The 12,371-nt window shown below is 41.0% G+C and overlaps 1 protein-coding gene across 1 annotated transcript in view; it reads left to right on the top strand.

The window, feature by feature from the left end:
- RNF180 (ring finger protein 180) overlaps nt 1-12,371 on the top strand; it is an 83,733-nt gene that overhangs the window by 800 nt on the left and 70,562 nt on the right. The window lies entirely within an intron of this gene.

Raw genomic sequence — 12,371 nt, 5'->3', positions numbered from 1 at the left:
GGGGTGGGATGGGGTGGGGGCTGCTGCGCCTGAATCGGCCCCGGCGGCTTACATCGCCGTCTCCTTTAGAGATCATACTGCCTGACTTTGTAGCATCTGATCGTTTTAAGTGCACCCGGAGAGCATTCATTAGTTACCTTCAAAGGAGCGCTGTGCAGGTAGGTGACTATTAAGTTGTCCCATTTTATAGACGGGACCGCGGAGGCACCAGGAGGAAAGGTGATTATAACCCACCCGAGCGCGGGACTTGTCGTGGGAACTCGTCCGGCTGACAGCGGTCCTCAGCCCAGTCATCTACCTCCAACCGGAGGTCGCGCTCAGAGTGCCGGTCCCACGTTTCTTTATCCCTTAATTTCTAAAAACCTTCCTTAAAACATGGAGCTGAGTCCTTCCAGACCCCTGACATAGTGCCCCGAAAGATGATACTTAAAAGGCCAGAATCATTTCAGTTGTTGACTAGGGTCGGGTCGCAGTAGGGACTAAATTTATTACGTCTTTCAGCCGGTAAGTCTTTAATCTCCTACCTAAATACGTTTTCCACTGAGACCCAAAGATAGCGATCATCAGAGCAGAGACCCTAAATGTTTGTTTAATGAGTAAGTAGAATGAAGGAGGCGAGTTGCTCGATATCCCTAACTATTGAGCAGGTAGTTTTCTAAGTTTAGGAGAATAGTCACTTTAGTGCTTTTCATGAAAGTTACCTTGTAATCGTGCGTATTTTAGGGGGAATACAGCAAGTAGATCACCTGTAATACTGAGACAGTACCGAGTTGGGGTGTATTTAATATAAAAGTTTGAACTTCCTGTAAATGTGAGTGTAAAGCTTTATAATAATTCAGAACCGTAAAATTTGCCTCCACAGTAGATATGGTTTGCCTGCAACACAGCTGGGTCAAAATGGCCTCATCAAAACACAGAATTGCTATTTTCAAAAAAGATGTTATCACGTTGTGTGTGCAACAGATTTCCCTGATGACACCAATTACCAGATGCATTCATCTTTTTCATTTCTGGGTTGTTTGGAAATGTTATCACTGTATTACATGTGTATTGCAGGGCATATATATGTGTCAGCCTGTTATAACAAGCAGTTAAGAAGATACTGACCTGGTCCCCTAAAATCAGCAAGGAGGTTTATGGCAAACATGAAATCCTGTTCTGAGGGAGCAGTGAGAAGTAGGTAATTTTCTGTGCAGTCTGTAGCTTGAGAACAGGGCTACTACGGTGGCTACAAATAGTCTACATCCCACTGCATAATAAATGCATAATCAGGAGCATATAAAGAGAGGGGGTACCCGCCTTAAATATTGACATGTTAAAAAGTTCCACCATTCAGCAGCCAGATCCCTTTTACGAATGGTAACTTTGAGGAAAATCAGATTTTGAGATACAGACTATTGAAGTGAAGTAAATTATCAGTTGACAAATAGAAGTTTCCCCTAGAATAGACCTTTCTAAGATGAGAAAGTAAAAATGTTTCTCCTCCTTATGTACTTAGCTTGTGTCCAGATAATGGTCCATGCCCATCTCATCCCATCCGTGAATTGATTGTACCTCGCCTCTGACCCTCACTCTAGTCCCTGATCTTCCTGCATCTTTGATTGCTGTCTTTGGGCAGAGGAAAGTTCGCTCAGGAAGGAAAGAAGGCTCGGAGAAGCTGTGAGGCTATCTGTTTCATATGTAACATACATTTTCCCACTCAATTTGGAAATGTACTAGTTTATATTTAAGGTCTAGTCAAAATGTCCCTTTATCAAAGCCCCAATAATGCCCACATTAAAATATCTTTATTTGGCCTTGTATATAATAAAGTGTAGAAAAAAAGAATCTTATTGATGAAAACTGAGTATACTTGGTTAACAAGGTGTTTTGTTGCTGTCTTAGATTTTAGGAAATATTTGGGAAATGACATGAGTGGTAAGTCTCTTACAAAGCTAGCTGAGAATATTGGCGTGGTTACATTTTTCTTTTTTATCTTGCTACTTTTCTCTGTAGCCAAGAGAAATATAGGAGATTATTCTAATAATAGAAGTGTCCTCGAGTTCTGTAATTTCTTTACCTTATTAGTTCACTGATGGTTTAGTAGCCTGAAAACCTTAGAAGCAACTTCAAAAAAATTTTTTTTAGGAATAAAACACTTTTAATGTATTTGTCATTAAATACGATTTTGAAAGTGACAATTTAAAGAGCAATTGAGAAGAGTCCCACATCCATCATGGGCTCATGGTTCTAATATCAGAAACAGAACAGAAAAAGCACTGAGAATACGGAAAACAAGTGTGTGTGTAGATGGCTGTGCGTTACACTACTGCACCTGCTTCAAGTCAGCAGCTTGAATAGCACCTTGACCAGGTGAGGCCCCGCCAGGCACACCCCTACCTCCCCTCCCCTCCCCCCACCCCCTCTCAGGCAGTGTGCTCACTGCTGCCCAGGGCGTCCCAGGAACTGTCAGAGGTGCCTTTGAAGTCTCCCTCCCACAGTCCTGGTGAAAGTGGCCTTTGGCGGGGGGATAGGGGGGTACACCTACTGGAGGTGGTTACAAAGCTGTTTTAGTTTGTAATTGACAAAACTACAATCCTGGTCACAGTAATGGGCCAGGGATCACAAACACCCCTGTCCACCTCCACTAAGGGTCCAGCTTCACCTGACCTTTCCTCATCCCAGACACCACCCAGGCCCTGTCTTCATCGGGGCGAGGGAGCGGGGCCCAGCCAAGCCCAGTCTCCTTCCTCAAACCGGGTGTCTTGGAACCCTTCCAGCTGAGTGCCAGCCCAGCTTGCACCTGCCTCCCAGTCGGCTCCCTTGGTTTCTTCCTGTTTTGGGGCTGTTTTGGTCCGGGTGGCCGCTGGGGAGAAGTCCTTCGCAGGCCCAGCCGGCGCTTGAGTACTGCTGTTCTGGCGCTGGAGAACAGTTCAGTCGGGGAGTCGTCTGGGAACTCACCCCTCACTCCCTGGAGGTGTAGGCCTTGGGCTGGGCATGTCTGCTGTGATAGGCCTCCCGTGGGGTCTCCCGTCCCCTGCAGCCCCCTGATCCCCAGTCAGGAGACCATCAGGAGGGCAGAGCCCCTGCCTGGTCCCAGGGGGCAGCTGCGCAGGATTTGCTGAGCTCCTCTGGGCGCAGAGCAGCGTCCATGCCTGTGAGGCCTCCAGACAGGTGTGGGCGAGGCCAGCTACCTCTCTGACACCATGTGGTCAGACTGCCTCGGTCAAAACATTCTTTTAAAATTGCTGAGATAAGCATGAGTCTTATTGTGAATGAGAATTGCAGGCCTATTTAAAAACTTGTTGAAAAAATTTATCCAGGGAGCCAGAATTGAATTATGGACACCAATTTATTCAGCATGCAGTGAGTAGTAGAAACTTGTGGACCAGGGATGTCAGTCGGGGACTGTCTACTTAAATTTTATTTCATAGACAAAGAAATTAAAACTAAGGTAATTTTTTTGCCATATTCAGGTCAGATTTTTGGTTTTAAGGTATAGCCTATTCTTTTCCAGGCCATTTGTCTTCGTGTGTGTGTGTGTGTGTGTGTATACACACATACATACACATACATACTATTAATTTTGTATAATAAATATTAATATAGCTATATCTGTTTGACTTAGAACTAGCTAAGGCTGTAGAGTCCTAAATAAAGTTTTCCCTGCTTTCGTCAGACATTGCACATTTTGCTCACCAAACACCATACCCTTTCCCAACTTGCTGGGTAGCTTCTGTTATTTTCCTTGCTCAAGATGCCCATTGCTCTACACTTTCGATGCTAAATCCTCTGTGTCCTTTAAAACCCAGATGGAATGGAGGTTACCGTTATCCTAAACTTGGTGTCTCTAATTTCCATTCATGTTTTTATATTTTGGCTATATATGCATGCATAGTAAACAAACTGTAACATTATTGCACATACTTTTAAAACTTTTTGTAACTTAACTATGCTGTTATTCGCTATTGTGTGTGTATTTCTGCAGACTTTTCCTTAACATACTTTGAAATTTATATATATCTATATCTATCTATCTATATCTATCTATATATCTATATCTATGTATCTATATCTATATATAATAGCTTTAGTTATATTGCTGTATAGTATTACATTGTCAGTGAACAAAAAAGTATTTGTCAAATCTCCGATTGATGAACACTTGGGTTGTTTCCAGTTTTTCCCTACTACCATAAAAGGTTGCTAAAATGAACATTTCTATGTGATATAACATAAGGCACATACAAACCTAAAAGTAGGACTGCAAATCAGTAGATTCATGTTTCATTTTTACCAAATCTTGCCAAATAGCTTTCCACTTTCGATGTTATCTAAATCCTCTCTATACTTTAAGACCCAGATGGACTGTCGTTTTCCCACTTGGTATTGCTAGACTTCTGCATTTTCCCAATGTGATTAGTGTGGAATACTTCTTTTCATTTTTATTTTCCTGATTTCTGGTGAAGTTGAACACATTTCTGATGATTGTTGGCCGTTTTGGTTATCTCTTTTGGGAATTGTGCTTTCAAAGTCTTTGTTGGATATTTGTCTTACTAAAATTTTGTGTTGTAGAATTAATTGTAGATATTAACCATTTGCCTATAATATTTGTTGATCTCTTCTTCCTGTCTGAGTTGTCTCTTAATTTTGTATTTTCTTATACTGAAATTTAAAAAGATATCAGTATTTAAAATTTATTAGTCTAATTGTTTTTTGTATTTTCTTATACTGAAATTTAAAAAGATATCAATATTTTAAATTTATTAGTATAATTGTTTTATGACTCAACATGTAGTTACAACCTTGGTGAGGTTTTCAGCTTTCCACCTTTCATAAATTCTTTCTCAGGTAGGCGATAAATAAATAAAATATGCCATACAATTTATCACTGAAATACTATACATACAATTATTCATCTTTAACAAATTATGTAAAAGTTCCCTAGTTCAAAATGGCATCTAAATAGCAGACTCCAGGGTAGCCTTTTTCTCATTTTTCATTAGTGTACTGTGAAGATGTAAAATAAAATGCAACTCACCACAAAACCAAAAAGCAAAACACTCCTACGAACCAGGAGAAAGTGACATTAAGAACTAGATTGTCCTCTATTGAGAGGAATTTCTCTACTTCAGCACCTGCGTATCCCTGCTCCACCCTCTTGATACAGATTGTCTGATACAGGCCAAAAGGCTTCTTTCTGCCCAATACAGTCAATTCCCTCAGATACTTAGGTCCTCTACCAACTAGCAAACCGTGAAGACATCCCTCTCTGCCTCTATCACTGCCCCGTAAGGCAGGAACTGCTGTATTTAAATTTTCACTTTCTGTTCCCAGCAAATTTCAGGAAGCCACAAGGCAGAATGTAGGGCGTTTGTGGTGGGCATTTAGAGAAGAGAGACACAGAACCCTGGTGATAATAAATAGCAGCATTGTGGTTACAGTTGTTCTCGTGGGTCTTGGCATTTCTTCCAGGGAAACAGGCAGTAAACGGTGGTGCAGGATGCCCCCTCTGGAGAACAGGGTGCAGAACGGAGAACCAGGCTGTGAAGGCTGGTAGGGACAGAAAACTGGAGTGAGTGCTTTGTGTATCAGCAAACTAGTTTGTGTATAATTTTCCCCAATTGTCTCGAAAATATATATTTTTGTATGTATTTGTTTGAATGGAGATACAAATAAGGTCTACACATTGATATCTTAAATCTCTCATGTTTCTCCTCCTTCTTTTAAAAGCTTATTTTTGTTGACGAAAAGTCATTTGTCATGTAAAATTCCCCACATTCTGTGTTTAGCTAGTTGTGTCCTCACAGGATCATTTGACACGTTTCTCTAGTCTTCATAAAGTGGTTCTTGGATTTAATGCTTGATTCAGTTGGTAAATTTTCTTAAGGATATAGAGGGTGCTGAGTACTTCCAATTGCTTTACATCAGGAGGCACATGATGTTTGGTGGTGGTTGTGGGCTAATTGTATCCTCCCAAATTTATTTGTTGAAGAGTTATATCCCACTTCTTCCGAATGTGACTGTATTTGGAGATAGGTCCTTTCAAGAGGTGATTAAGTTGGAATGAGGCTGTTTGGGTGGGCCCTAATCCAATCCGATTGCTATCCTTATAAGTAGAGGAAATTTGGACTTGGCTGGAGTATTATCCCATACACCAAAAGGTTTTGGGTTTGAGTCCAGGTCAGGGCACATATGGAAGGCAGCCAATCAGTGTTTCTCTCTCACATGACGTGTTTTCTCTCTCTCTACTTCTTTCCCTCCCCCTCCTCCTTTCTCTGTCCTCCTCTCTCTAAAGTATATCCTTAAGGATATACTTTTTTTAAAACCCTTAAGTGAGGGTTTTAAAAAAAGAGAAAGACATCAGGATGCATGCCTAGAGAGGAAAGTTCATGTGAGGACCCATGAGAAGGCAGCCATCTAAAACCTAGAAGAAAGCAACCCAGAAGGCCCCTTGATCTCAGCTTTTTAGCCTTCAGAACTGTGAGAAAATGAATTTCTGTTGTTAAAGCCACCCAGTCTGTGGTATTTTGTTATTGTAACCCTATCTAGCAAACTAATACAGTTGTCCTATTTTTAATTATGATTATTTAGTTATGACATTAGGATTGATCTTTGAATGCAGGTGATAGCCGCTTTATATCTCTCTATATAAAACCCTAATATGCAAATAGACCAAATGGCACAACAACTGAACAACCGGTCACTATGACATGCACTGACCACCAGGGGATGTGCATGGGAACATGGTGGGTGTAGGCCCTAGTGGGATGGTAGAGCAGGTGAGTGGGGCACCAGACCAAGGCGGGTGTAGGCCCTAGTGGGATGGTAGAGCAGGTGAGTGAGGCCAAGGCGGCGTGCCAGTTGTTGTCATAGGGGTGGTCACTGAAAATTCTTTGCTCCCGTGTGCCGTGGTCCTGCCCGGCGCTTGCACCTGCTGCTGGTACCTGGCACCAGCCCTGATTGCTTGGTGCTGTCAGTGGGTGCAAGCAGCGGCTGCCAGCCCTGATTGCTCCTGAGGGCTTCTCCACCTCCCCCTGCTCCTGTGGGGTGATCGGGGCAGCAGCTGCCACTTGCACCCACTGCTGGTGCCGGCCCCAATTGTTCTGCACTGTCAGTGGATGCAAGCAGGACCGGTGCCATCAGCCTTTGGGGAGCAGCAGCGGGATTGGGGCTGCTGGCAGAGAGGGGTCCGGGGGCTGCGGCAGTAGGGGCCAGGCAGGGGCACAGAGGATGGGCCGAGACTTGCCCCTGTGCCCACTGCAGCCTCGTGGCCTACAGTTCCTTTCAAGGTGCATAAATTCGTGCACTGGGCCCCTAGTATTCATTATAAAATGCTCCCTTCTTTTATTCTAATGTTTTTAATATCACTGTTTTCCCCCAGAAATTAGGGGTTGAAAATGGTGATTATATTAATCATTCTATTTTATTAGCATGGTGAATCTATACTAAAAAATATTTTCTCACCAACTATTTGGTTACCCTGAAATAGTCTGTATAGCAAAGGTAAAATAGGTGCTTGATTTGATTTTTCCCCCTATTTATCCATTTTCAGATTCTGACATATCCAGATCACCTGAGAATTCTTAACTTGAAACTTTAGGAATTGAATTTATATTACCAGAGTGAGCCAAGGACCCTTAAACTGAGAAACTTACCTGAAAGGTATTCATGTGCTGGTAATGTCCCTTGAGCACCTGGCAGATACAATATGAAACTGTTCTTCCCGGAGGGCCAGGTCCTCAGACTAGGTCCCATCTTGTCTCAAGGCAAAGATGAGTTCATATTCCAAAATTACAAAACTCAGGGGGAAATGAGTGCGAATTAATAGACATGACTGAGAGGAAATTTAGACCCCCAGAAAATTTAAGTGAAACCAGGGGTTAGTCTTGGATTCTCTTCTTTATCCATACTCACAAACAGATTTCTGCATTTTCGTGGCTTTAGAGAACAATCCCACATTTAAATATCTTGTTTCAACAGTCTTCAGAACTCCAGATTCTTGAATCCAGCTGTGTTCTACTTGAAAGTTGAACATGTGCCCTAGCCGGTTTGGCTCGATGGATAGAGCGTCGGCCTGCAGACTGAAAGGTCCCAGGTTCAATTCGGGTCAAGGGCACATGCCCGGGTTGTGGGCTCGATCCCCAGTGGGGGGTGTGCAGGAGGCAGCCAATCAGTGATTCTCTCTCATCATTGATGTTTCTAACTCTTTCTCCCTCTTCCTTCCTCTCTAAAATCAATTTTATATATATATAGTTCAACATGCATCTCAAATTTATATTCAAAACTGGAATCCTGATTTGCCCCTCCTATGTCACTTGAATCTTTCCACATATCAGTTGATGGCAACTCCATCCTTACAGTTGCTTATGTCAAAAAATTTAGAGCCATCTTTGTTTGTTCTTTATCTTGGACTCAATATTCAATCCATCTGGAAATCCTTCAGTATATGTCCAGAACTTGACCATTATTTACCACCGCCACTGCCATCACCTGACCTGAGCCTTATGGCTGGATTCCTGCAGCAATATTTTTCCATTAAAATGGAGTTTGTCTGGTAGAAGAGTTAACTGATAGTTTTCATAATCATACTTCTGCTTTATACTCAGAATTTTAATTAAAACTAAAGCTACTAAGCCATTGAAAAGGTGCTACCTTTTCTCATTTTTCCTTTCTAACTTTAATTATGAGTAAGTAAGAGTTTACTAGGGAGGGGGCAGAATTTGTGGAAGCACATGGTATACTAGGACAAGCATTTTGATTCACATTTTGCGCCGTGGTGTCTTGGCAGTGGTGGCTGCGTTTTGGTGGGGTGTTGCTCACGGGGTGGTCACGGGATCTGTGTTCCACTTGGGGGAAGCCAAGTGTTGGTTTGTCGGCACCAGGTCCATGGTGCATCTAACTAGCTGCCTCCTGCACACTCCCTTTTGGGGATGTGCCTGCAACCAAGGTACATGCCCTTGACCAGAATCGAACCTGGGACCCTTTAGTCCGCAGGCCAACGCTCAACTGAGCCAAACTGGTTAGGGCACTATTTATTTTTAAATGGCCAGTGCACTTCATGGCAGTTCCTGTGTTGAGCGTCTGCCCCCTGGTGGTCAGTGTGCATCATAGCTACTGGCTGGATGGACACTTAGCTTTTTATATTTATAGAAATGCAGGGTATTTGGTGGTGTTGTGAAGGATTATGTAGACTTGAGACACTGCTAAGAGAGAGAGAGAGAGAGAGAGAGAGAGAGAGAGAGAGAGAGAGAGAGAAAGAGAAAGACAGCAGGATATGTGCCTGCTAAGGCACATTCTCTGGAGCTTACAATTTAGAGGAAGAAACAGATGTACACATTAGTGTGGTACTATGGTGGCACAGTGACATGAGGACTAAACAGAGGCTTAGGTAACAGATGAACTATCCAAAGGAAAGTTTTTTTCAGGAAAGAGAGAAAATAATACACGTACTAGGAGCTTTAAGTACTTTTTGAGGGGCAGGGTGGACAATGATGGGATAAATAAGTAAAGTAAATAAGCCCAAGTCTCTTAGCTTCCAGATTGGTGCTTGTTCTATGAGGAGATACCTACCTCTTTGTTGCCTCCATTATCTAGCAATCTTTTGCAGTAACCTAGTAGAGCTGCCTCTACCCAACAAAAGCCTCTCTGTGTAACGACTCTTTTTCCCAGAAGAAAAAAGGAGTTTGAAGTCAGGCCAGAATGTTTATCTTTGCTGCCACTTTCTCATTGAATCTTTTCTTTATTATTGCTACTTGACCCATCAAAAAGAATATAACTATCCAATAAGATTATGGCAAGTTAGACAACTACTTATTATTAACTTTCAGTTAAGACCACGCTTTATATCATATTAATGTATTCCACATAAAGGAATATATTTTAGCTCTTATATACCCTTCTGAGAAATCAGCCTGATAGGCATTTGGGGAAAGAAGGCTCTGTCTGACCTCAGGGTCAATTCTTAGATGTTTCCCTCCGAAAGCCCTGAGAATTTTGCCTACTCTCTCCTACCCACCTCTCTCCCCCTCATATACTTTCATAATACAGGTATTTGTTATTCTTTGTGTTTACTGACAAAATAGTAGGTGCTATTACTAATTACTATTACTAGTAGTAGGTGCAAATACTTACTGAATGAAGAATATCTGTAGCCTCAAAATACAACTTAAAATTGATTTTTTAAAAATCACTTGATGTCATTTTCTTCTTGCTATTGTCTCTTCTTGGTCCAATAAAAATTTATTGGCACTTTTATTTAAAATGTGTTTGTATATATCTTTCGGTTGCTCAAAAATATCCCAGAATGGCTAAATGTATCCTTTGGAACAAAACTTGTAGAATCATTGTATGGTGCTTTCTAAGATTTACATGTAAATACAAATATACACACACCTTTTAGAAAAGTATATTTCATCTTTGCTCACAACTATTAACTCTGTATGAAGTATCTTTTGCTTATATTTTCTCCCTAAGAAAGTAGTATGTGACAAGTAGTATGTAAAATGCATGGGTTCTCACACTATTACTTTTATTTACCTTTAGAATGTATTCCCCCCCCCTTTTTTTTACCAAAGAATAGTGGCAGTTAAAATGGGCAAACTAAATCAAAATACAGAAATTACAAAATGCCTGCATTTCTTCAATTATGATTATTTTATTTTACAATTCTTAAAGATATCACTTGGATTGAAAGACTGCAGTGAGCATTCAAGACCATGTGTCTGAAGATGTTTATGAGAGAGAAAAAAGGGAAAAGGAAAAAAATTGTAAAGAATAAAGAGATGGTATTCAATTGTGTAGATTAAGAAGATGTAGGAGAGGGTAGGAAGTACCTGGCAGCTACAATAGCATCAAATTATATTACCTTTTCTCCTTAAGGTTAAATATGCATGTCTAAGAGGTCAGCAAGCCCAGGGGAGGTAGAAGGAAGGTAGATGAGAGCTGATTAGATGATGATAAGGTAGTTTAAACCATTGAATACTTTGTTACCAACAAAAGTTGGGTGCTTTCCAAGAAAGATGTATCTGGATATGAATACCAAAGGGTACTATTGCAAAATCACTTAACAATTAAAAAGCTGTTGAAGTTGACTTCAACATGTTCAAACCCCGAAGTGTGTATTGGCGATTATTGAAGAAGATGGAGGTCTCTCTGTGTAACTCATGATTTAGAAAGTTCTAGAGTTAATAAATTGGAGGCCTCAATTGTCACTTTAGTTACTGCAGCTAACAAGTCTAGACTTACAGAATTGACAGCTTAATCACCTGATCCAGTCTCCTCATTGTACATATGAAGTATCTAATACCCTTGACAAAGATTGAAAGCTAATGTGAGAGGGATCCTGAATTACAAGCCACCTTTTACTAAATAATACATGTTCTAGAAATACCTATTGAACTACACAAGGCATTTAAATTATACAGGAACCTAATAATATCTCTAAAAGCCTGTTTTAATTTCTGCTTAAAATGAAGTTACTGTTTTGGTCCTAATGTGTTGTTATATAGTTCACAAACAAATGTGGTGACTTTCTCTTGCTATGAAAACTCAGTCATTTGTATTTTTGTAGTATTCCACAAACTATTGATTGCAATGTTATTAGTACTTCCTTCCTGTGGTCTGCTTGGACTTGGGCATGTTTTACTCCAGGTCTTCTGTGTTCATAACACATTTAAATAAAAAATATCCAGCATCAGCAGGGGGAGCTGACATGGTATTAGTTCTACAGAATAATCAATATTTGTGCAGCTATTCCCAGCAGTTATTACATATGATGTTCTGTCCATGTGAACAATCACTGATCCTAAAGCCCACTTCTGCAAAACAGCTGTGGATTACTTCTGGGGTTGCTGTGTCCCTCAGAACAGTCAGATTTTTCTTACTTTAACAATATGCTGTTTCTTTATATTACAAAAGGCGTATTCCTTCTCATTTCATGGAAACATAATGTACTGAGGTGATTGATTATGCACCAGTCTAATGGCCACAAATACAGAATGGTGCTTTTACGCTAAACACACACACACATGCACGCACGCACGCACGCACGCACAAAACAAAAAAAAACAAGGTATATACACATTTTAAATTTAAATACCCATAGTGTATGGTGCCGGGGTATTTCTCAGCATCTAGAAGGGTTCAGGAATCTGGAGAAGGGGCTGTGTTTAAATTAATAAAGAGACTAGACATGAAATATAAATTTGGAAGGCATTTTGGGGAGCCAGAGGAGACCTAGCTTCAGTAACCAAGTTCTCTGAATCTCTGGACACCTAGGTTTTTATTAATACAAATTGCCCTAAAGCAAAGCAGATATACATATCAAAAGGTAAGGTTTGGCCCTAGCAGGTTTGGCTCAGTGGATAGAGCGTCGGCCTGCAGACTCAAGG

The sequence above is a fragment of the Myotis davidii genome, unplaced genomic scaffold (genome assembly GCF_000327345.1).
Source record: "Myotis davidii unplaced genomic scaffold, ASM32734v1 scaffold135, whole genome shotgun sequence".
NCBI classification, from domain to species: Eukaryota; Metazoa; Chordata; class Mammalia; order Chiroptera; family Vespertilionidae; genus Myotis; species Myotis davidii.
This window is presented reverse-complemented; position numbering and strand designations above follow the sequence as displayed.